Source organism: Microcaecilia unicolor, chromosome 3, assembly GCF_901765095.1.
Source record: "Microcaecilia unicolor chromosome 3, aMicUni1.1, whole genome shotgun sequence".
Lineage (NCBI taxonomy): Eukaryota > Metazoa > Chordata > Amphibia > Gymnophiona > Siphonopidae > Microcaecilia > Microcaecilia unicolor.
Window position 1 is genome coordinate 241,281,646 of NC_044033.1, and position 22,152 is coordinate 241,303,797.

The 22,152-nt window shown below is 45.5% G+C and overlaps 1 protein-coding gene across 1 annotated transcript in view; it reads right to left on the reverse strand.

Annotated features, from left to right (window-relative positions):
* Positions 1 to 22,152, reverse strand: part of LOC115464991 (vomeronasal type-2 receptor 26-like) — a 66,865-nt gene that overhangs the window by 39,125 nt on the left and 5,588 nt on the right. The gene's annotated exons all lie outside the window — the stretch shown is intronic.

Sequence of the window (22,152 nt, forward strand, 5' to 3'; positions counted from 1 at the left end):
TGATTCTGATGACAACCTACATAATAGGCTTTAGAGGTAAAGTCTGTGTCTGTATATTAAAGCCAGGTTATTAATTTTGGATAATGCCATATATTATATAATCCCATATATCTTTGTTATACAGGAACATATATAGGGCTATAGGGCTAGATTCTATATATGGAGCCTGAAAAATCCACATTGAAAAAAAATCACGTCTGGGGTATTTTCTAAAGTATGCCTACATTTTAAAGAATAGACTTTAAATTTCCACACAGTATGTAGAATATGCCGAGCGGCTTTCCACACAACCAAATTTGGTCGTGTTTATTTAGGCCACGTTTTACTTGGTGTAAATCCTGATACCCCTCCCATTGCCATGCTCCCTTTTCAACTATGTGACTTAGAATTTAGGTGCACCATGTTATGAAATACACTTTAAGTGAGTTATACACTTAAATCTCAATTAATGCCAATTAGTGCTGATAATTGATAACATCAAATTAACAGCCCCGATTAGCTAGTTAACCAATTAAGTTATGTGCATTATTATAAAAAAAAACCTATGAACTATTCAGTTTCCATGCAGATTTTCAAGTGCCATATGTATGAATCTGGGGGATTATTCTGCTTATTTTCAAAAGAGAAGGGCGGCCATCTTCCGACACAAATCGGGAGATGGCTGCCCTTCTCTCAGGTGCGGCCAAATCGGCATAATCGAAAGCTGATTTTGGCCGCCCTCAACTGCAGTCCATCACAGGAGCGGCGAAAGTTTAAGGGGGCGTGTTGGAGGCGTAGCGAAGGCGGGACGGGGGCATGCTTAACACATGGCCGCCCTCAGCTGATAATGGAAAAAAGAAGGGCGGCCCTGACGAGCATTTGGGCGACTTTACTTGGTCCATTTATTTTCAGGACCAAGCTTCAAAAAAGTGTCCAAACTGACCAGATGACCACCGGAGGAAATCAGGGATGACCTCCCCATACTCCCCCAATGGTCACCAACCCCCTCCCACCCAAAAAAAAAATTATAACATTTTTTTTACTAGCCTGTATGCCAGCCTCAAATGTCATACCCAGCTCCATGACAGCAGTATGCAGGTCCCTGGAGCAGTTTTAGTGGGTGCAGTGCACTTCAGGCAGGCGGACCCAGGCCCATCCCCTCCTACCTGTTACACTTGTGGTGGTAAGTGTTGAGCCCTCCAAAACCCATCTGAAACCCACTGTACCCACATGTAGGTGCCCCCCTTCACCCATAAGGGCTATGGTAGTGGTGTACAATTATGGGGAGTGGGTTTTGGGGGGGCTCAGCACCCAAGGGAAGGGAGCTATGTACCTGGGAACAATTAATAAAGTCCACTACAGTGCCCCCTAGGGTGCCCGGTTGGTGTACTGGCATGTGAGGGGGACCAGTACACTACAAATGCTGGCTCCTGGCTCCTTCCATGACCAAATGCCTTGGATTTGGCCGGGTTTGAGATGGCTGGCCTTGGTTTCCATTATCGGTGAAAACCGAAGCCGGCCATCTCTAAGTCTGGCGATATCAACATTTAGGCGACCTATCTGGGGGGGGGAGGGCCTTTCAACCCCCCCCCCCTTCCTTTACTAGCCCATTTTTACGGGCTCAAAGGCTAGTATTGGTTTAAATGATGCTTGACATGTTTTTGTAGGTTTTAAATTGTATATATATATTTTTTTTTGTTACATTTGTACCCCGCACTTTCCCACTCATGGCAGGCTCTATGCGGCGGGCAATAGAGGGTTAAGTGACTTGCCCCGAGTCACAAGGAGCTGTCTATGCCGGGAATTGAACTCAGTTCCTCAGTTCCCCAGGACCAAAGTCCACCACCCTAACCACTAGGCCACTCCTCCACTCCACTATGTTTTGTACCCCGCGCTTTCCCACTGATAGCAGGCTCAATGCAGCTTACATATTATATACAGGTACTTATTTGTACCTGGGGCAATGGAGGGTTAAGTGACTTGCCCAGAGTCACAAGGAGCTGCATGTGCCTGCAGTGGGAATTGAACCCAGTTCCCCAGGATCAAAGTCCACCACTCTAACCACCAGGCCACTCCTCCACATTGGTGAAAGCAAGACATAAATATTATCAAGGAGAAATGAGAATACAGTGTGATCAATTACTCAAGGTGTTTGTATAATTCTTGCAGATATTTATATTGCAAAAGGCTAATAGTTTTTGAGATTAAATCATATCTTGTGTAATCCCCCATAGGCACTGTTATATACTGAGAGCCCCCTGGTGGTTACTGTCCAGCATTATAAGTCTGCAGTTAGGGCTCACAGAAGCTTTATCTCTAAGAAAGGCTCATAGACAGTTTTACCCTATGGCAGCCTGTAACCTCAGTCTCTTCAGTTGGGCTTCTCCTTCATCTCAGAGTGATCATTCCTTATTTCATCATTTCTTAGAATCCTTCTATGAAACATCATTGGGAAACAGGTCACATCTCTGGTACCCCTGAGGCGCCCCCTGTCACCTTTCTGGGGAATATAACACATGTTTCTTGGCTTTAACAAATATGCAAATTAGCTACACCAGATGCAAATCCACTCTATTAGAATCCCTGATCGTCTTGTGGGGAACAATGTCTTTCCACCAACAGTTCCTCTCAGGGGCGTAGCCAGACCTTGCCAGGAGGGGGGGGGGCAGAGCCCGAGGTGGGAGGGCACTGTTAAGCCACCTCCCCCCTCCAGCAACCCCCCTCCCCCCGCTCGATCGCGCCGACACTCTTAAACCCCCCCCCCCTCCCGCTACCAACCCTCCCCTGCCATCACCGCCCGCCCCGCCACCACATGATTTACCTTGTTTGCTGGCGGGGATCCCCAAACCCCGCCAGCCAAGAGTGTTCTTCAGCACCGGCCCTATTTCTACCGGCTTGTTTTCCATCTTCCCTGCTTCGACTTCTACCTGAGTTGCTTCTTAGCGCTGGTTCTGCATTGCTGGCTTACTCCTCTACTGCTTGCCTGACTTTCACTTGGACCCGGACTTCTCTTCTGTCTGCTGCCTGCCTGCCTGACCTTCGCCTGGACCTGTACTTCTCCTCTGTCTGCTGCTTGCCTAACCTTCTCCTGGAACTGGACTCCTTCTGTCTGCTGCCTGCCTGCCTGACCTTTGCCTCGACCTGGACTCTGTAGGAGTATTTGCTGTGATCTCACCCCCCCGGTGTGCACATGAGAGCACCTTTACAGCCAACATGGACGCTGCAACCTGTCACCTATATGTCTGACTACCAACTGTGCAGAAGTCAGCATTTCAGGGATGCAGCGCCTCCTATTGCACAGGAGGGACAGCAACAACCTAAAAAGAAGCGGTTTAATCAGAAGAAGTGGAATGCAGAGAAGATCCGTGCTATGCAAGCTCAGCTGGACCAATTGATGGCAAGATGTTCAATCGCGGAGTCTAGCAGTGTACCTAAGACACCTTCATCTCATAAAAAGGTCAAATTCCAGAAGCAGAAGGACCAGTCTTCTAGACCGCCGACCCCTCCGGGGCTGAGTGTTAAATCTGTTGAGGTGGAACAGCCATCCTCTTCGGAGGAAGAACAAGCATGACTAGACGTGGCCACAAAACCTGTTACCGCAAGCGTCCCCACTGTCCACGTGGATGCGTTGTCGTCCATCAGTGAGGAGTCCCCCGTGAACCATGCTGCGTCGCAGCCCTCGAACCCGGAAGGGCCTCTTTCAAAAGACTCATCCCAGGAAGTCAGGTATTTTCTAGGTAAGCTTATATCTAAAGGTTACAGATATACCGTGGAGTTGTTAATTCAACAAGTACTTTCCTGTGAAGGTCTCCTGGATACAGCATCAGAGGTGACTTTGGTCACCCAGGGCCTGTTTCAGAAACTCGAGGCATCTCTAGGGGGGGGGTCAGGATGTGCTGCGTGTCACACCGTGCGACTTGTCACTGGTGGCCTATGGCAATCAAAGTATTGGAACTGTGGGACAGGTTTGGCTATCTTTACAGCTTGGACAGATGACCGTCAGGCACCCTGCCATCATCACTACCAGTGAGGGTGAAGAATTTCTGATTGGAAATGACCTTTTGAAGAGATTTCGGCCTGTTTTGGATTATGACGAGGAAACGATCTGGTCTAAAGTCACTCGACCCCTTAAATATGTGCGAGGGAGATACTGGCGTACAGTCGGTGATGCCAACTCTGTGGAGCTACAGGACACTCCCCTGCGGACTGATCTCCGGTGTTCCGCGGATCCGCCCATGCGGGAGCCTCCGTTGACAGAGGCACCAAAAGGGGGTCAGAAGCATGAAGAGCTGGTGCAACAAGCGGACCATCTAGAGATTGTTTCACAGGACTCAGCATCACTTGAAATCTCATCTCCTATCTCTGGTCCTGATTTTGCTCATCCTTGCAAGGTGACTGTCATCACCCAGAAAGGTGATGAATTCACCATACCAGTTCAGGTGGCTAACACCCAATTGCTTCAAGCTACTTTACTGTTCACTAGTGATCTCTCCTACATCAGTGACTCGTTGTACAGCCAAATTCGTAAGTCTGTACAACTTCCCTTCAGCAGATGTTCCTCTATTTCGGTACAGGTACCGGGACAAGGCTCCAAGCCGCTTGACGGAATATGTGGCCTTCCCTTGACTGTGGGAAAGAAGACATTCACTCACCACTTCTCTATTGTCCGGGGCTTGAGGGAACCCTTATGTTTGGGGTCAGATTGCCTTGCACGACTGGGAGTTTATGTGGACCTGGTGAATCTAGTCCTGTGGAGTAGAATGCAGAACAACCCAGTGGAACTTGAACCTACGGCTGTTTGTTTGAAGTCTGGACAGACCATTCCCCAGGTCTGTGAGGTAGTCTGTGACAAGGATGTAACCATTCCAGGTAGGGTACGGGATTTTTCCCTCAAGCTTCGCCTCGCTCAAGGACAACGTCTGCTGGATGATGTAGTGTTCTTTAACCCACATGCCCACTTTCGAGACCTTGGATTGGCAATTGGTGTTCTGCCATGTTTGGAGGTCACCGGTACCACCTTATACCTGTTGGTCACCAATCCACAGTCTGCTGAAGTTGAGCTATCTGCTGGAGATTCTTTTGGCTTTCTGGTTGGCCAGTCTTTCCATGATGTCGAGGTAAGTTTGCCTATCCTTGGCAGGCTGCCTTCTTCTTGGGACACCTGCCAGGGGGGGGGAGACGACTGACAGTTGGTTTACCTCTCCCAGGGGCCTCATATCTCTCGAGTTTGTTTGGCCCTATGATGCGACGTGTGCTCAGGTACAGGTGGAAGATGACTTCTTGTTTCTGTCCAGGGAAATGTCTGTACCTCAGAAGCCTCGAAGGGTGAATTCTGTGGAAACCTCAACCTTGCAGGAGGACATTGAAGAACAGGTGGAAATTTCATCCAACCAACCTTTCTCAGAGTTTGATGCTATGGTGAAAGAGCAAGTGGAACAGGCTGATGCTTGTACTACTCACACAGAGAAGAGGAAGTTGACTCAGTTGTTGTACAATTACAAGGACCTTTTTGCTGTAGATTCATATGACTGTGGACTTACGAACCTACATGTCACCAGAGTGCCTACGGAACCTGGTAGCAAGCCTGTCTTTGTGCGTCAGTATAAGATTCCATTGGCTTCCTATGAGTCTGTACAAGAGATTCTCAACACTTTGGAGACCAGGGGTATCATCAGACAATGCAACAGCACGTACAACTCCCCTCTGTGGCCCATCTTGAAAAAGAATAACAGCTGGAGAATCGCTCTGGATTACCGTCAGTTGAATAAGCGAGTACCCTTGTCCCGGTGGCCTATGGCTCCACTGGATCAGAACCTTGCAACCATCAGGGGGGCTAAGTATTTCACCAGCCTGGATTTGGCATCAGGGTTTTGGACAGTACCAGTCCATCCCCACGATCAGCATAAACTGGCTTTTACGTTTGGGAAGAAGCAGTATACGTGGAACAGGACACCCTTTGGGTTTCTCAATTCACCTGCTGAATTCAACATTTTCCTACACAAAGCCCTACCAGATGCTGAAGCTCGAGGAACAGTGGTCTATGTGGATGACATTCTGATCAAGAGTCCTACCTTTCAGGAACACCTGGAGGAGATGGAGCATGTCTTCACACAGTTGGCAGATGCTGGAGCTAAACTGACTCTTGCCAAAGGACAATGGTGCAGGAAATCACTGAATTACTTAGGGTATGAAATTTCTGCTGAGGGTCTGCGACCCCAGAAGAAGCGAGTGCAGTCTTTACAACAGTTGAAACAGCCCACCAATATCACTGAACTTCGTTCCTTTCTAGGAATTTGCAACTACTCCAGACAGTTCATAGATGAGTATGCGGAGATCACCCGACCGTTGGTCAAGTTGTTGAAGAAAGATACACCTTGGGTCTGGGGGCCAGAACAGAAATCTGCTATGCAGGAGCTGAAAGACAAGCTTAGCTGCTTCCCATGCCTCGCATACCCCGAGGGAGGTCGTGAGTTCTACGTGGACTTGGGATATTCCCAACACTCTATGAGTGCTGTCCTATATCAGAAGTATGACACGGATAAGAGGGTAGTGGCGTATGCCAGTAAAGGACTAACGGATGTGGAGAGGAAGTATTCCGACTGTGAGAAAGCACTCCTGTCTACCGTTTGGGCTTTGCAACACTTCAGAAGTTACATCCAAGGTGAGAAGCTAATTGTGGAGACTTGCCACCAGCCCATCAGTTTCTTGGGTAGTGACCGAATTAAGACCGGTCGAGTGTCAAACAGCAAAATAGTCTCCTGGACATTGGCTCTTCAAGGCTGGCCTCTGGAGGTAAGGTATGCTCAGAAACATCGTAACGCAGTAGCCCAAGGTATGGCTGACCTACATGATTGTGCAGAACAGGATTCCATTGCAGGTATTCCCGAAGCAGATGTTCCCCCGCTAGAGAAAGAACCTCATCGACACCATCTGTATGATGAACAGACTTGTGCTACCATGCCTAAGGTCTATGTAGATGGTTGTGCTTACCGTCGTGATACAGTCAAGGAATTGGTTGCAGGAGTAGGAGTGGTATGGGATCCAACCAATCTTGAAGAGACCCTGAAACACAGCTTGGGCTCGCGAACTAATCAGTACGCTGAGATTGTGGCAGCTCTGGTGGCGGTACAGTCTGCAATTCAGAAAGGAGTCCGACAGTTGGTCATATGTACGGATTCGGACTATGTGAGACAGAATTTTGTGTCCCATTTGCCCATCTGGAAGCAGAAAAATATGTTAAATTCCAAAGGAAAACCAGTACATCATGGAAACTTGATCCGGATTTTAGATCAACTGGTAAAGGACCATGACATGACCATCTATTGGAAGAAGGTCAAGGGTCATGCAAAAGTTGACAGTCCCGACAAGCTGGGAAACGACTTGGCCGATCACCTGGCCAAGGAGGGTGCGCTTACAGGAGAATTATGGCGACCCCCAGATGTGGAGACTCCGGCTGTCCATGCGGTCACCCGACGACAGGCGAAGCAGTCCAACGACACGCCGGTGGTCCAGTGGTGCAGGGAAGTCCCATCCTTTGATCTTGTCATGGCACAGAAATCCGACCCGGTGATCGGTAGATTTTATGAGTACATATGGAATCCGCAAGACTGTTCCCTGACGGAAGAACACAAGCAAGATGAGGAAATGAGGATACTCTACGCCTCCCGAGAGAAGTTCAAACTTCACAAGGACCTGCTTATTCGGACGAGTAAGCATGGCATTGAGCAATGGGTGGTGCCTAAAGAATATCGAGGCATTATGTTGCAGCATGCCCATGACGAACCATGTGCTGGACATCGAGGGGAGAATATCACCTATGAGACCCTAAAGCAAGTAGCTTATTGGCCTCACATGCGACAGGATGTACAGTTGTACACGCGAGGGTATTTGACCTGTTGTCGTTTCCAGCCATCTTCACCATCTCACCGAGCACCACTTAGGAAGAAGGGTATCGCCATGCCCTGGTCGGATATCCAGATTGATTGGGTTGGTCCTGTAGTTCGATCCACTCGTGGTAACAAGTACTTGCTCACAGTCACCTGCTTGTTCACCAAGTGGTTGGAGTGTCTGCCTGCACCCAACTGCACGGCAGAAACCACGGCTACCTTACTACTGAATCATGTGTTCAGCCGGTGGGGTTTGCCTATGCGAGTGGATTCAGACCAAGGTTCTCAGTTCACGGCAGAGGTGATTCAACATATGTGGAAGATGCTTGGAGTAAAGAGTAAGTTGCACATAGCTTACCGACCTCAATCTTCGGGACAGGTGGAAAGAGCTAATCGCACCATCGTGACCATTCTGAAGAAGTATGTGTCATCCTCAGGTAAGAATTGGGACCTTGTCTTACCATTGGTCCTTATGGCGATTCGTTCCACACCCCACCGTTCCACCGGAGTGTCTCCTTTTGAGATGATGACAGGTAGGGAAATGACATTACCAATGCATTTGTTGTACAGGACTAATGATGTGAACTTGTCCAGTGCTACCTCCACTCATGAATATGTCACCCATTTGCGTAAGCATTTGCAAAGTGCCTTTGCCTTTGCTCAGAAAAATTTGGAAAGTAGCGCTAGAGGTAGAAAAGCCTATTATGATCAAGGGACTACCTCTAAAGAATACCAAATTGACGACAAGGTATTCTACTTCAATTTTGCCAGAAACAAGGTTAAAGAAAGGAAGTTTCTGCCTAGTTGGCGTGATCCATTCCCAATAGTGGAAAAAGCTTCACCTGTGGCTTACCAAATTTGCCTCAAGAAAAATACTAAGGGTGAAGACACCCTTAAATGGGTCCACATCAATCAGTTGAGACCACGTCATCCCAGTCATTTGATTCCAGACGTATGTGTTGATGACACGAACTGTACTAACACCCCAACAGCATAGTCTGTTTTCTTTGTACCTTGCAGATGCAGAAAAGAACCCTGATGATCGTGTTCTTGATCTCCGTGCTGCTGGGATCGTGGTCCAAGATGATCGAACCTGGTCCCATGTCTGGAGTTGTTCTGCAAGATACCCCTGGCTTCCTGATTACCCAGTCCCAGATTGTTCCCCAGAAAGTAGTTGTGTCCCTTGACCCAATGCATGTACTACTGAAACATTTCAATATGAGTAACTTATCTCTGTCTGCTGTTACCCATTCCTGGTTTCTCAATTATATGCAAAATGCCCGTGCACAAGTGAAGAACATTTTGCATCAACTGGACAAAGTCATGGTACAACCTATGCAACCTTATAATTCCAGGTCCAGATCTAAGCGTTTTCTTGGTCTGGCCGGTGGTTTGATTTTTTCGGCCATTGGTTCACTTTTTGGTATTTCCATGTCTGTTGCCAACGTAGTTTCTGTCCAAAAGCTGCAGGCCAATATACAAGCCATCCAAGCAGACTTGAAAGCCATCGAGACCAAATTGGTAGTCCAACAGAGCCAACTTGTGGCCCAGGGTAAAACTATTGCTGATACGGTCACTCTTGTGAATTTACATACACATAAAATTAGTGCTAACACAGCTGATTTGTTGACAATTAAAGGTACCATGAATGAAGACCGTGTGTTTATACAACCTGTTAAGGACCTTATCCAGGATTTATTTAGGGAAGTAGATACTAGTGTTAGTAAGCTAATGCAGGGACAGATACCAACGTACCTGATACCATCTGATGTTGTTAAAGATGCCTTTGCCAAAGTTACCTGTTTGTCTATTGAACCTTTTCAAATTCAAATCGCATTTCATTTAGGTACTGCCCTTCCCCTTTATTTGGATATGGAGCGTATGGAAATTGCCTTCATCCTTAATTTGCCATTTATTATGCCTGAGAATGTATACCAGCTTAAACAAGTTGTAAACGTAGGTACGTGGCATGAGAATTTGTACCTTAATGTTGATACACCTAAGTATGTTGCTTACCAACAGGATGCTCCGCAACATTATTTGGTCCCTAACTTAGACCTTTGCCACAAAACTAAAGATGTTAATTGGCTATGCCCGGGTAAACCTTTCCTGAAAGACACAACAGAAGCTCTTTGTGGCTTGTCCACAGAGAATGTCCAAGAGAAGTGTAAGGTTACCGTGTCAAAATATGACGATTTTTCTGATACCACTGTAGCTGTACTGGATACGGTATGGTTAGTTAGCACACCTAGTACGGAACTTACTGTCACCTTTCAGAAGCATGATGTAATCAACCGTTACACTCTTCCTTGCAATGTTTGTGTGATCGCTGTACCCAAGTATGCTGTTGCCCATGTAGGAGGAGTTTCCCTGTTTTATCTTGACACAGACCCGGTTGTTTCTGAGTTGGAAGTGCTTGATGTATTTCGTGGACATCCTATTGACTTTGCTATGGACCTTATACCATTTTTACAGTCCAAAGACTCTCACACTGTTGAATTATCTGTTGACCATGAGACTCTCGAGGTTGCAGATTACAAACGTCGTTCATCTGATGTCACCCAGTTCCACATGTCCACTCACGTTGTCATCCCACTTTTGACCATCTCGTGGTTCATCATGTTCCTGTGTGCTGTAGTGTTTTGGAGAGACCTTCGTCATTTACGCTATCGCGTAAACACTTTGTCACCTACGGCGATGAGATTGCAAGACTTTATGTAGTTACATCTGACCAGCGTTTTGCCAATTTATTCCGTTTTCACTTTTCTGTACTAATATGCTTTGCTTTGCATGATGTGATTATGGTTCATGATTTGTTTGATTAATTTTCATGTGTTAAGACTTTTAACTAACTGCACATGCGGGTTCTATTATTCAGTATTTTGCTGTATTAGCATTTTTGATTTCCTTGTGAACATTATTTTGCTTAATAGAACTGTTGGAAGTGTGTTAGTTTGCATTAGTTGAGATTTACTTTGAAACTTTTTGTAGTTGACCATGAAGTTGTACCTGAATCCTGACTGAACTGTCTGGCTTATTTTTGTAGTTAGGTTGGAGAAGGCCTTTACTCCTTTGTAGTAATTTCCATCTCCAAGGGGGGGAATCTGTAGGAGTATTTGCTGTGATCTCACCCACCCGGTGTGCACATGAGAGCACCTTTACAGCCAACATGGACGCTGCAACCTTTCACCTATATGTCTGACTACCAACTGTGCAGAAGTCAGCATTTCAGCTTGTAATAGATTTACTGAAGCCTGCACCACCTCCAAGGTCACTCTGTATCGGGGGAGAATGCATGTCCCTGAGAGAGAGAGAGCTTACGAGATAAGACGGACAATGGAAGCTTCATACAGATGCTGGGAGTACATGGTGGGATTATTTCTGATTGGCTCCCAGAAAACTGATGGGTCGGAGAAGCGGGAACAGAAGGAGAAGAAAGTCAGTTGGCGGGAAGAACGGAAGCGGGAAGAACAGAAGAAAAGAAGAGGAGAGGACTTGCATTTCTGCAAGCACCTGATTTACCTGAGAGACTTACTGATAATACCTGGCAAAGCTTTTCCCCAGGTTACAGCTGTCTACAGGATCTATACTGAGTCTGTATCATCTGTTGCTGAGCAAGACAAGTGCATCACCTAAGCTCGTGGGACCTTGCTGAGACATTCAGCTGAGGTATCGGAAGGAACCTGATCTGGTGACCGGAACGGTGAGATCATAGCTTACTTCCTTCAAGCTGGGTTAGATAATTGGTCTGTGCTCGGACCCATCAGATGCGTGACGTCAGGATTTATGATCTCTACTCGCTGTTAGCCTAGTATAAGATTTGTGTGGTAATCATTAGGATCTCGGTATTGTGTTTATCTGTCATTACAGATTAGCCAATAGGATAATCATAGTTATTCTCTATATTTTTGGTATCATTGTGCATGCAATCAGGAATTGCTGATGCTATAAGCTGATAAGGATTTTTCTATATTTTTGTATATAACACTGTATAAATAAACTAATATATTCCATTGGTCTGTCCGTTATTTTCCATGTAGCGAATGTCGGGCGGAGGCCACACCCCCTAGACATAAGCGAGTACGTATGTAGGAATTGGCCTCTTACAAAATCTATATAACCACCTACAACTCCTCTTCTGCCTGCTGCCTGCCCAACTGACCTTCGCCTGGGTCCCCAGCCTTCCCAGCTGACCTCGTATTTTGGCATTCCAATCTTTGGTCCCTGAATTCCTTTAAGTCCTGTTGGCCACCCGCACCTAGGGGTTCAACCCCTGGGGAACGGCGTTCATCACAAGTGAAGCTTCAGGGTTGCCCCACCGCTGAACCCAGATCGCTACCTTAGGGCACGCCATCTTCCGGCTCGACACAGGGACTCACTAAGCACAACAGTAACCAGATTTTGGGAGTAAATGTGGGATCAGAAATGAAGTTGTACAATTTGCTGATGACATGTTATTGGCTTTGTGGCCACCAATGCAATCTTTACCATTGGTGTTGCAAGCTGTTGAGTTTTTTGGACAGGTGGCATGCTTGAAGTTCAATCTGGCTGCATCTGAAGCACTGGCATTGGGAGGGCATGACGAAAGAAAGTGGGGTGGATGGTTTCCTTTGATCTACGTGGGGAAAATGAGATATTTGAAAATCTATTTGTCTAAATAATTGAAGATCTACCATAGTGATATAGATATTTTAATGCAAAATTTATCTGAAAGACTGATCTTGAACCTCTTTACCTTTGAATTTACATGAACACATTACTCTTTATAAGATGATACTTTTCCCCAGTGGTTATAAATGCTGCAAATGCTGCCAGTGTATTTACACCCAAATTCTATAAATGGCTCCTTCAGTTGTGCATGCAATTTTGGCCCCATGGCCAAAATTATGCACATAACTTAAATGAATAACAAGTCAATCAGTGCTGACAATTGGCTCTTAAGAAGTAATTAGAGGTGCTAATTGGCAATAATCAGAATTTACTCACACAAGTTTCTAAGCATATTCTGTAAAGTGCTGCACATGAATACTAATGTGGGGAACTGAAAAGGGGGCATGACCATGGGTATGGAATGGATGGGTCATGGGCATTTTGAAAAAGTATGTGCACTGTTAGAGAATACACACGATCTGCACCTAAGTTAAGCGCAAGCATTTAGACCGTGTTTTAGTTGGTCTAAATGGTTGCGCCTAACTTTCAGTAGCAGGAAACCCACTACTTATATTCTGTAACCCATGCCAAACTTTAGGCGAGTTATATAGAATCGTGCTAAGCGTGCTTTTTTCTGGCGCTGATTTATAAGGCACAATTTATAGAATTTGGTCCTTAATGAATAGAGAATTGAAGAAGCATAATGTCATTTTGTGCATTATTTCTGTGGAAAGCAGGACATTCTGAATAGCTGTTCAGAAGTTAACACATTAGGAAGAACTAGCTTAGCCCTGCTGGACATTAGAAAATATAATATAGTGTACAACATGAGGAATATTAAGGGCTAGATTAAGGGCACATCACTTTATACCACCATGGTTTAGAAAACCAGGAGGTTCATTTATTGTATCTGGTACATGCGCCAGGATGGAAGTTTAGGACATATCATAACCAGCATGTAATACTACAACTGAATGCAAGATACTACAACTGAAACATTTGACCTGTCAGGTGTATAGACACAGGGAGATAGGTCTCCAGATCATGCCGTTGCTTCCTTTCATAGGAAATCTTGGTTTTGAGCCCAGATTGATGCAATGAAATCTAGAGATCTAGAAACTGGAAGGATGTTAATAATAACAGTTATTGTTACTAAGGAGGGGAAGTGTAAAACTCTGGGAGATTTTATACAGGTGAGGAAGGGGTCAACGTGTGAACTGTTGGTTTACTATCAATTGAGGTACTACAGTGGGGGAAATAAGTATTTGATCCCTTGCTGATTTTGTAAGTTTGCCCACTGACAAAGACATGAGCAGCCCATAATTGAAGGGTAGGTTATTGGTAACAGTGAGAGATAGCACATCACAAATTAAATCCGGAAAATCACATTGTGGAAAGTATATGAATTTATTTGCATTCTGCAGAGGGAAATAAGTATTTGATCCCTCTGGCAAACAAGACCTAATACTTGGTGGCAAAACCCTTGTTGGCAAGCACAGCGGTCAGACGTCTTCTGTAGTTGATGATGAGGTTTGCACACATGTCAGGAGGAATTTTGATCCACTCCTCTTTGCAGATCATCTCTAAATCATTAAGAGTTCTGGGCTGTCGCTTGGCAACTCGCAGCTTCAGCTCCCTCCATAAGTTTTCAATGGGATTAAGGTCTGGTGACTGGCTAGGCCACTCCATGACCCTAATGTGCTTCTTCCTGAGCCACTCCTTTGTTGCCTTGGCTGTATGTTTTGGGTCATTGTCGTGCTGGAAGACCCAGCCACGACCCATTTTTAAGGCCCTGGCGGAGGGAAGGAGGTTGTCACTCAGAATTGTACGGTACATGGCCCCATCCATTCTCCCATTGATGCGGTGAAGTAGTCCTGTGCCCTTAGCAGAGAAACACCCCCAAAACATAACATTTCCACCTCCATGCTTGACAGTGGGGACGGTGTTCTTTGGGTCATAGGCAGCATTTCTCTTCCTCCAAACACGGCGAGTTGAGTTCATGCCAAAGAGCTCAATTTTTGTCTCATCTGACCACAGCACCTTCTCCCAATCACTCTCGGCATCATCCAGGTGTTCACTGGCAAACTTCAGACGGGCCGTCACATGTGCCTTCCGGAGCAGGGGGACCTTGCGGGCACTGCAGGATTGCAATCCGTTATGTCGTAATGTGTTACCAATGGTTTTCGTGGTGACAGTGGTCCCAGCTGCCTTGAGATCATTGACAAGTTCCCCCCTTGTAGTTGTAGGCTGATTTCTAACCTTCCTCATGATCAAGGATACCCCACGAGGTGAGATTTTGCGTGGAGCCCCAGATCTTTGTCGATTGACAGTCATTTTGTACTTCTTCCATTTTCTTACTATGGCACCAACAGTTGTCTCCTTCTCGCCCAGCGTCTTACTGATGGTTTTGTAGCCCATTCCAGCCTTGTGCAGGTGTATGATCTTGTCCCTGACATCCTTAGACAGCTCCTTGCTCTTGGCCATTTTGTAGAGGTTAGAGTCTGACTGATTCACTGAGTCTGTGGACAGGTGTCTTTCATACAGGTGACCATTGCCGACAGCTGTCTGTCATGCAGGTAACGAGTTGATTTGGAGCATCTACCTGGTCTGTAGGGGCCAGATCTCTTACTGGTTGGTGGGGGATCAAATACTTATTTCCCTCTGCAGAATGCAAATAAATTCATATACTTTCCACAATGTGATTTTCCGGATTTAATTTGTGATGTGCTATCTCTCACTGTTACCAATAACCTACCCTTCAATTATGGGCTGCTCATGTCTTTGTCAGTGGGCAAACTTACAAAATCAGCAAGGGATCAAATACTTATTTCCCCCACTGTATATCCCTCGTTGCCCCCTGCCAAAATACAAGAAGATGCATGGAAGGAAGTGTCTGAAACCTCTCTGTTAGCATGAGAATCTAAGGTGAACATCTTGCTTTACAAATTGGAGTTTTGAACTACCAAAGGACCATGAGCATGTGACATCACAACAGACACGCAACTTTGCTGGGGAAAGAGAGCTTTCCGTGGCTGCTAATGAAAAATATTAAAAGAGTGACTTATTTTTAATATCTTCAGAGAACAACAGTGCCTACTCTGTCTCTGTATCTCCCCAAAGCAAGCTTATTAAGCTAGCATTGCTAATCTTGGGCAATGTTTGATATGCTGAAAAGACCATCAGGCTCATTTTCGAAAGAGAAGGGTGCCCATCTTTCAACACAAATCGGAAGATGGGCATCCTTCTCACAGGGTCACCCAAATCGGTATAATCGAAAGAAGATTTTGGACGTCCCCAACCAAAAGTTCACGGGGGCGTGTCAGAGGCGTAGTGAAGGCGGGACTTGGGCGTGCCCATCACATGGACGTCCTCGACTCATAATGGAAAAAAAGGGCGTCCCTGACGAGCACTTGGATGACTTCACCTGGTCCTGTTTTTCTTACGACCAAGCCACAAAAAGGTGCCAGAACTGACCAGATGACCACCGGATAGAATCGGGGATGACCTCTCCTTAATCCCCCAGTGGTCACTAACCCCCTCCCACCCTCAAAAAAATCTTAAAAAATATTTTGTGCCAGCCTCAAATGTCATACTCAGGTCCATCACAGCAGTATGCAGGTCCCTGGACCAGTTTTAGTGGATGCAGTGCACTTCAGGCAGGCGGACCCAGGCCCATCCCCCTCCCTACCTGTTACACGTGGTGGTAAATGTGAGCCCTCCAAAACCTACCACAAACCCACTGTACTCACATCTAGGTGCCCCCTTCACCCGTAAGGGCTATGGTAGTGGTGTACAGTTGTGGGTAGTGGGTTTTGGGGGGCGGGGTTTGGGGAGGGCTCAGCACACAAGGTAAGGGAGCTATGTACCTGGGAGCAATTTATGAAGTCGACTGCAGTGCTCCCTAGGGTGCCCAGTTGGTGTCCTGGTATGTCAGGGGGACCACCGCACTACGAATGCTGGCTCCCCCCACGACCAAAGGGCTTGCATTTGGTCATTTCTGAGATGGGCGTCCTTGGTTTCCATTATCGCCGAAAATCAGAAACGACCAAGTCTAGGGATGACCATCTCTAAGGACGACCTAAATTTCAAGATTTGGGCGTCCCTGACCGTATTATCGAAATGAAAGATGGACGTCCATCTTGCTTTCGATAATACGGGTTTCCCCACCCCTCCATCGGGACATTTTGCGAGGACATCCTCAGCAAACCTTGGGCGTCCCTATCGATTATGCCTCTCCATGTCTCCCTGGTACATTCGTTCTGGTCCTATCAAGAGGCTTGTGAACTGTAGGCTGCTGGCCCATTACTTGGGCCACTTGATAGGTGTCAAAATATCAAAAGGCCCATTAGTACAATTATTTCACAGTTTGGCAGTGGTGCCCAGTTTGTATAAGGGGGAGAAAATACTCCTTAGAAAGTTGTTTCTCTTTGGCAGGAAGTGCATTTTGGTAAATTGGCAGACAAAGGAATCCCCCTCGATTACTCAAACGAAAAATGAATCACATGAGGGCCCTTTTACAAAGCGGTGGGAAGCCAGACGCGGGCTTACCTCTCACTCTTCCGGGATTACCGCCGGCCCAAATCAGCTGCTTGCGGGAGTCCTACCATGGCCTCGTTCCATTTCTGGGGGAAAAATAAAACCTCCAGAAGTGGCTTGCATAGGGGTAATCCAGCAGTAATCAGGCATCACTGCACACAGTGTGCACGCTGCACACTGTTGATTGGGTTAACATGGGCAGGGCCCCGGTGCACCACACATAAGTCAAAAGTCAAAATTTTGATAATATCTATATAATTTAATATATTGCAGTAATTATATAGAATACTTAAAGACTGCTGTTGTATTCTAGTGGAGAAATGCTTTGCGAGCTTTTTTTTGTTGCAAATGTTTCTATGACAGTGTCAAAGTTGATGCGTCTTCCTAATTCAGCCTCATTGGCAAGCAATCCTAAACTACTGAGTCTCTGCTGCCCCATTGTTGATCGAAGCACACTTTTTACTCTTTTCAAGGTGCTAAATGATCGTTCAGCTTGAGCCACAGATACTGGTAGAGTACAAAATATGCGTAAAGCAATACAGACATTAGGAAACAGTAAGGACAGATTCAAACACTTTAATTTGTTCAATAGTTCAAGTGGCTCCATTTGGGTCATTTCCAATATTGGCTGCGTGAATTGCTTTTAAGTGTTTTATTTCTTCAGACAATGCTGAAGAAGAAACATCAATGCTATATATATATATTTTTTTGTTATATTTGCACCCCGCGCTTTCCCACTCATGGCAGGCTCAATGCGGCTTACATGGGGCAATGGAGGGTTTGGTGCAAAAGGTTCTAACCTTTGCTTCTATTTCTTCATCAGCTAAAAGGAGATACATCCAAAGGAAGCTGAACGTTTCATGAAGTTTCACACATGCTTCATATCGCACCGTTACATTTGCAATAACACAATCAATCAAAACATAAAACACATTTTTTGCACCATTCTTCACGATCACTTTCATTTACCTCTGATATATTTGATTGATGTGGTTCATCGGCCATTCTTTATCTTTTCCTAATTCTAATTTGTGGAAATTCCGTGTTGAAACCTACATTTCCAGCAACCAGTTTGCTTTCTTAAGTACATAAGTATTTGCCATACTGGGAAAGACCAAAGGTCCATCAAGCCCAGCATCCTGTTTCCAACATTGGCCAATCCAGGTCACAATATACCTGGCAAGATCCCCAAAAAAGTACAAAACATTTTATACTGCTTATCCCAGAAATAGTGGATTTTCCCCAAGTCCATTCAATAATGGTCTATGGACTTTTCCTTTAGGAAGCCATCCAAACCTTTTAAAACTCCGCTAAGCTAACCGCTTTTACCACATTCTCTGGCAACAAATTCCAGAGTTTAATTACACGTTGAGTGAAGAAAAATTTTCTCTGATTCATTTTAAATTTACTACATTGTAGCTTCATCGCATGCCCCCTAGTCCTAGTATTTGGAAAGCGTAAACAGACGCTTCACATCTACCCGTTCAACTCCACTCATTATTTTATAGACCTCTATCATATCACCCATAGGCGCCCCGTATAGGAGGCTTGGGGAGGCTAAGCCTCCCCAGCCCAATCGTGGACTTCCGACTTCCCTTGGCTGCTGTAGTGCTGTCCTCACTAGCGCAGCATTTTTGCCAGGCAGCTCTGGACTGGCACTGGCTTTCCCTCCTTCCTTCTTTGGTTCCTGCTTTCGGCTCTCCGATCGGCAGCCCCCCCCCCCCCCCCCGTTTTAACCTTTACTTTTTCCGTGGCAGCGACGTCAATCCATGAAGAAAAAGGCACTTACAGGTTCGCTTCCAGCTTCTCTCTTCACACAGGGTCCCGCCTTCAGCGATGATGCATTTCCTGTTTCCGCGAGGGCGGGACCCTGTGTGAAGAGAGAAGCTGGAAGCGAACCTGTAAGTGCCTTTTTCTTCATTGATTGACGTCGCTGCCACGGAAAAAGTAAAGGTTAAAACGCGCGGGGGCGGGGGGGGGCGGCTGCCGATCGGAGAGCCGAAAGCCGTGCCATAAATCACCCCAGCAGAAACCGGCCTTCTTTCCTGTCCTGAAACTAAAGGGGGGGGGGGGGGGGAGGAAAGTTACATTAAAGAGGCCCTTAAGCTTGCAGTCAAAGTTGCATTCTATATAGGCATAAACAGTTTCCGATGCCCTGCACAGCATGCTGTGAGAGCATCGCATTTGCTTCCAACTATTTTAGCAATATTTAGCAAAATTGGAGGTGTAGATTAAATCCAGAAAATCCAAGGAGGTGGTTTTGAATTCTTTTAACATGACTTCAAGTTCTGATTTCTGGTTGCGCTGTACATCCAGTAGTCTAGGAGAAACGGGATGAAAAGTGATGGCGTCCTTTTCCCTCAACCTTGCAAAATTAGGGTTTAGTAGTTTATCTAAATTAAAGGGGAATATTTATGTAAGAAGTTTTTGAGCTGAGTTGAAGCTCAGAGAAGATGAATCCCTGCAGCTAACTTTGAACTTATCTATTTGATGTTAAAGGAACAGGTCTGTCTGGATTCTTCAAGCAGGCAAGTGGTCGTTTGGGGCTCCGTTGTTTCTTCTTGTGATCTGCTTAAATTTTTCTGTTTTGTTTTTCTCCTTATTGGTGTATTAGGGTCTGCCCAGTGTAATATTTATTGTACAGTAAGGTTCTGAGTGTATTTTTGCACAAAGTTGTGCATAGTGTTTTGCAGTTGAACGATTGTGGTTGGAATATGCTTTGAGCAACCACTTTATTCTTTGACATATGATACATATCTAATACCTAAATTTAATAAAAGGTATTAACTGTGACTATTTTGTTTTTACTTATTTTTTTCTGTGTGTTGTCAGACAATTATGGAGGTAAGCTCTGCCCCTGGCCCCACCCCTAACCCCACCCCCTTTAGCCTCCCCAAACAGTTGGGCTACCGACCGCCTATGATATCACCCCTCAGCCACCTTTTCTCCAAGCTGAAGAGCCCTAGCCGCTTTAGCCTTTCCTCATAGGGAAGTCGTCCCATCCCCTTTATCATTTTTGTCACCCTTCTCTGCACCTTATCTAATGCCACATATCTTTTTTGAGATGCGGCGACCAGAATTGAACACAATATTCGAGGTGCGGTCGCACCATGAAGCGATAGAAAGGCATTATAACATCCTCATTTTTGTTTTCCATTCCTTTCCTAATAGTACCTAACATTCTATTTTTTTTCGTAGCTACAGCAGCACACTGAGCAGAAGGTTTCAACGTATCATCAACAACGACACCTAGATCCCTTTCTCGGTCCGTGACTCCTAATGCGGAATCTTGAATGACTTAGCTATAATTCGGGTTCCTGTTTCCCACATGCATCACTTTGCACTTGCTCACATTAAACGTCATCTGCTATATAGACGCCCAGTCTCGTAAGGTCCTCTTGTAATTTTTCACAATCCTCCCGCGATTTAATGACTTTGAATAACTTTGTGTCATCAGTAAATGTAATTACCTCACTAGTTACTCCCATCTCTAGGTCATTTATAAATATGTTAAAAAGCAGCGGTCCCAACAAAGACCCCTGGGGAACCCCACTAAACACCTTTCTCCATTGAGAATACTGACCATTTAACCCTACTCTCTGTTTTCTATCTTTTAACCAGTTTTTAATCACAATAGAACACTACCTCCTATCCCATAACTCTCCAATTTCCTCTGGAGTCTTTCATGAGGTACTTTGTCAAACGCCTTCTGAAAATCCAGATACAGAATATCAACTGGCTCACCTTTATCCACATGTTTGTTCACCCCTTCAAAGAAATGTAGTAGATTGGTGAGGCAAGATTTCCCTTCACTAAATCCATGTTGACTTTCCAGCTTATTTTCGAAAGAGATCACCGGCCATCTTCCAACACAAATCGGGAGATGGCCGGCCATCTCCTAAAACCAGCCAAATCGGTATAATCAAAAGCCGATTTTTGGACACACTCGCCGGCATTCCATTGCGGAGGCAGCCAAACTTCAAGGGGGCGTGTCGGCAGGGTAGCAAAGGCGGGATGTGGGCGTGCTTATGAGATGGCCAGCTTCAGCTGACAATGGAAAAAAGAAAACTGGCAATGACGAGCATTTGGCCGGTTTTACTTGGTCTATTTATTTTCATGACCAAGTCTCAAAAAGGTGCCCAAACTGACCAGATGACCACTGGAAGGAATCGGGGATGATCTCCCCATACTCCCCCAGTGGTCACCAGCCCCCTCCCACCCAAAAAAAAAACTTTAAAACATTTTTTTGCCAGCCTCTATGCTAGCCAGCTCCATGACAACAGTATGCAGGTCCCTGGAGCAGATTTAAAGCCAGGCAGGTCCCTGGAGCAGATTTAAAGCCAGGTGCACTAAACTGCACTGAAGAGTCCTTCCCTTACTATCCCTTAGTGAATCGGTAAGGGAAGGGCATGCATGAAGGAAATCATATGCAAATGAGCTGCTCATTTGCACGTGAATTTCCTTCCCTAGGAGGGGAAGCCAGTGGGCCAGCTCGTAAAAAAAAGGATCTTGATGATCAGTTATATTATGACTTACTTGTTCTGGAGTGCTGTATTTTGTTATACTGTTTTGAGAAACATTCAATAAAGACTTCATACAAATTAAAGAAGTCTCTGATGTATATTTTCCCTTGATGGCTGTTTTTCTCCCCAAATGGGGAAATTGAAACAGTTTTTGCTCACAGCTTTTTTTAGTAGTAACAATGGGATTTGAACCAGCCACCTATGCATTAGGAGACCTGTGCTGTTACTACTTGGCCACAGCTCCACTTACTTGGGTGTCCCTCCCTTTTGATTATACCCCTTCAGGTCTCTCTCAGCCAATCACAGCGTGTTTAGCTGTCTGTGAGTGGCTGAGATAGACCTGGAGGGCCATAATCAAAAGGGAGGAGCCTCCAAATAAGTGGAGCTATGGCAAAGTGGTTACAGCACTGGTGTTGTAATGCAGAGCTGGCTGGTTCAAGTCCCACTGTTACTACTAAAAAAACCTGTGAGCAAAAACAGTTTTGATTTCTCTGTTCGGGGAGAAAGACAGCCATCAAGGGAAAATATACATCAGAGACTTCTTTAATTTGTATGAAGTCTTTATTGAATGTTTCTCA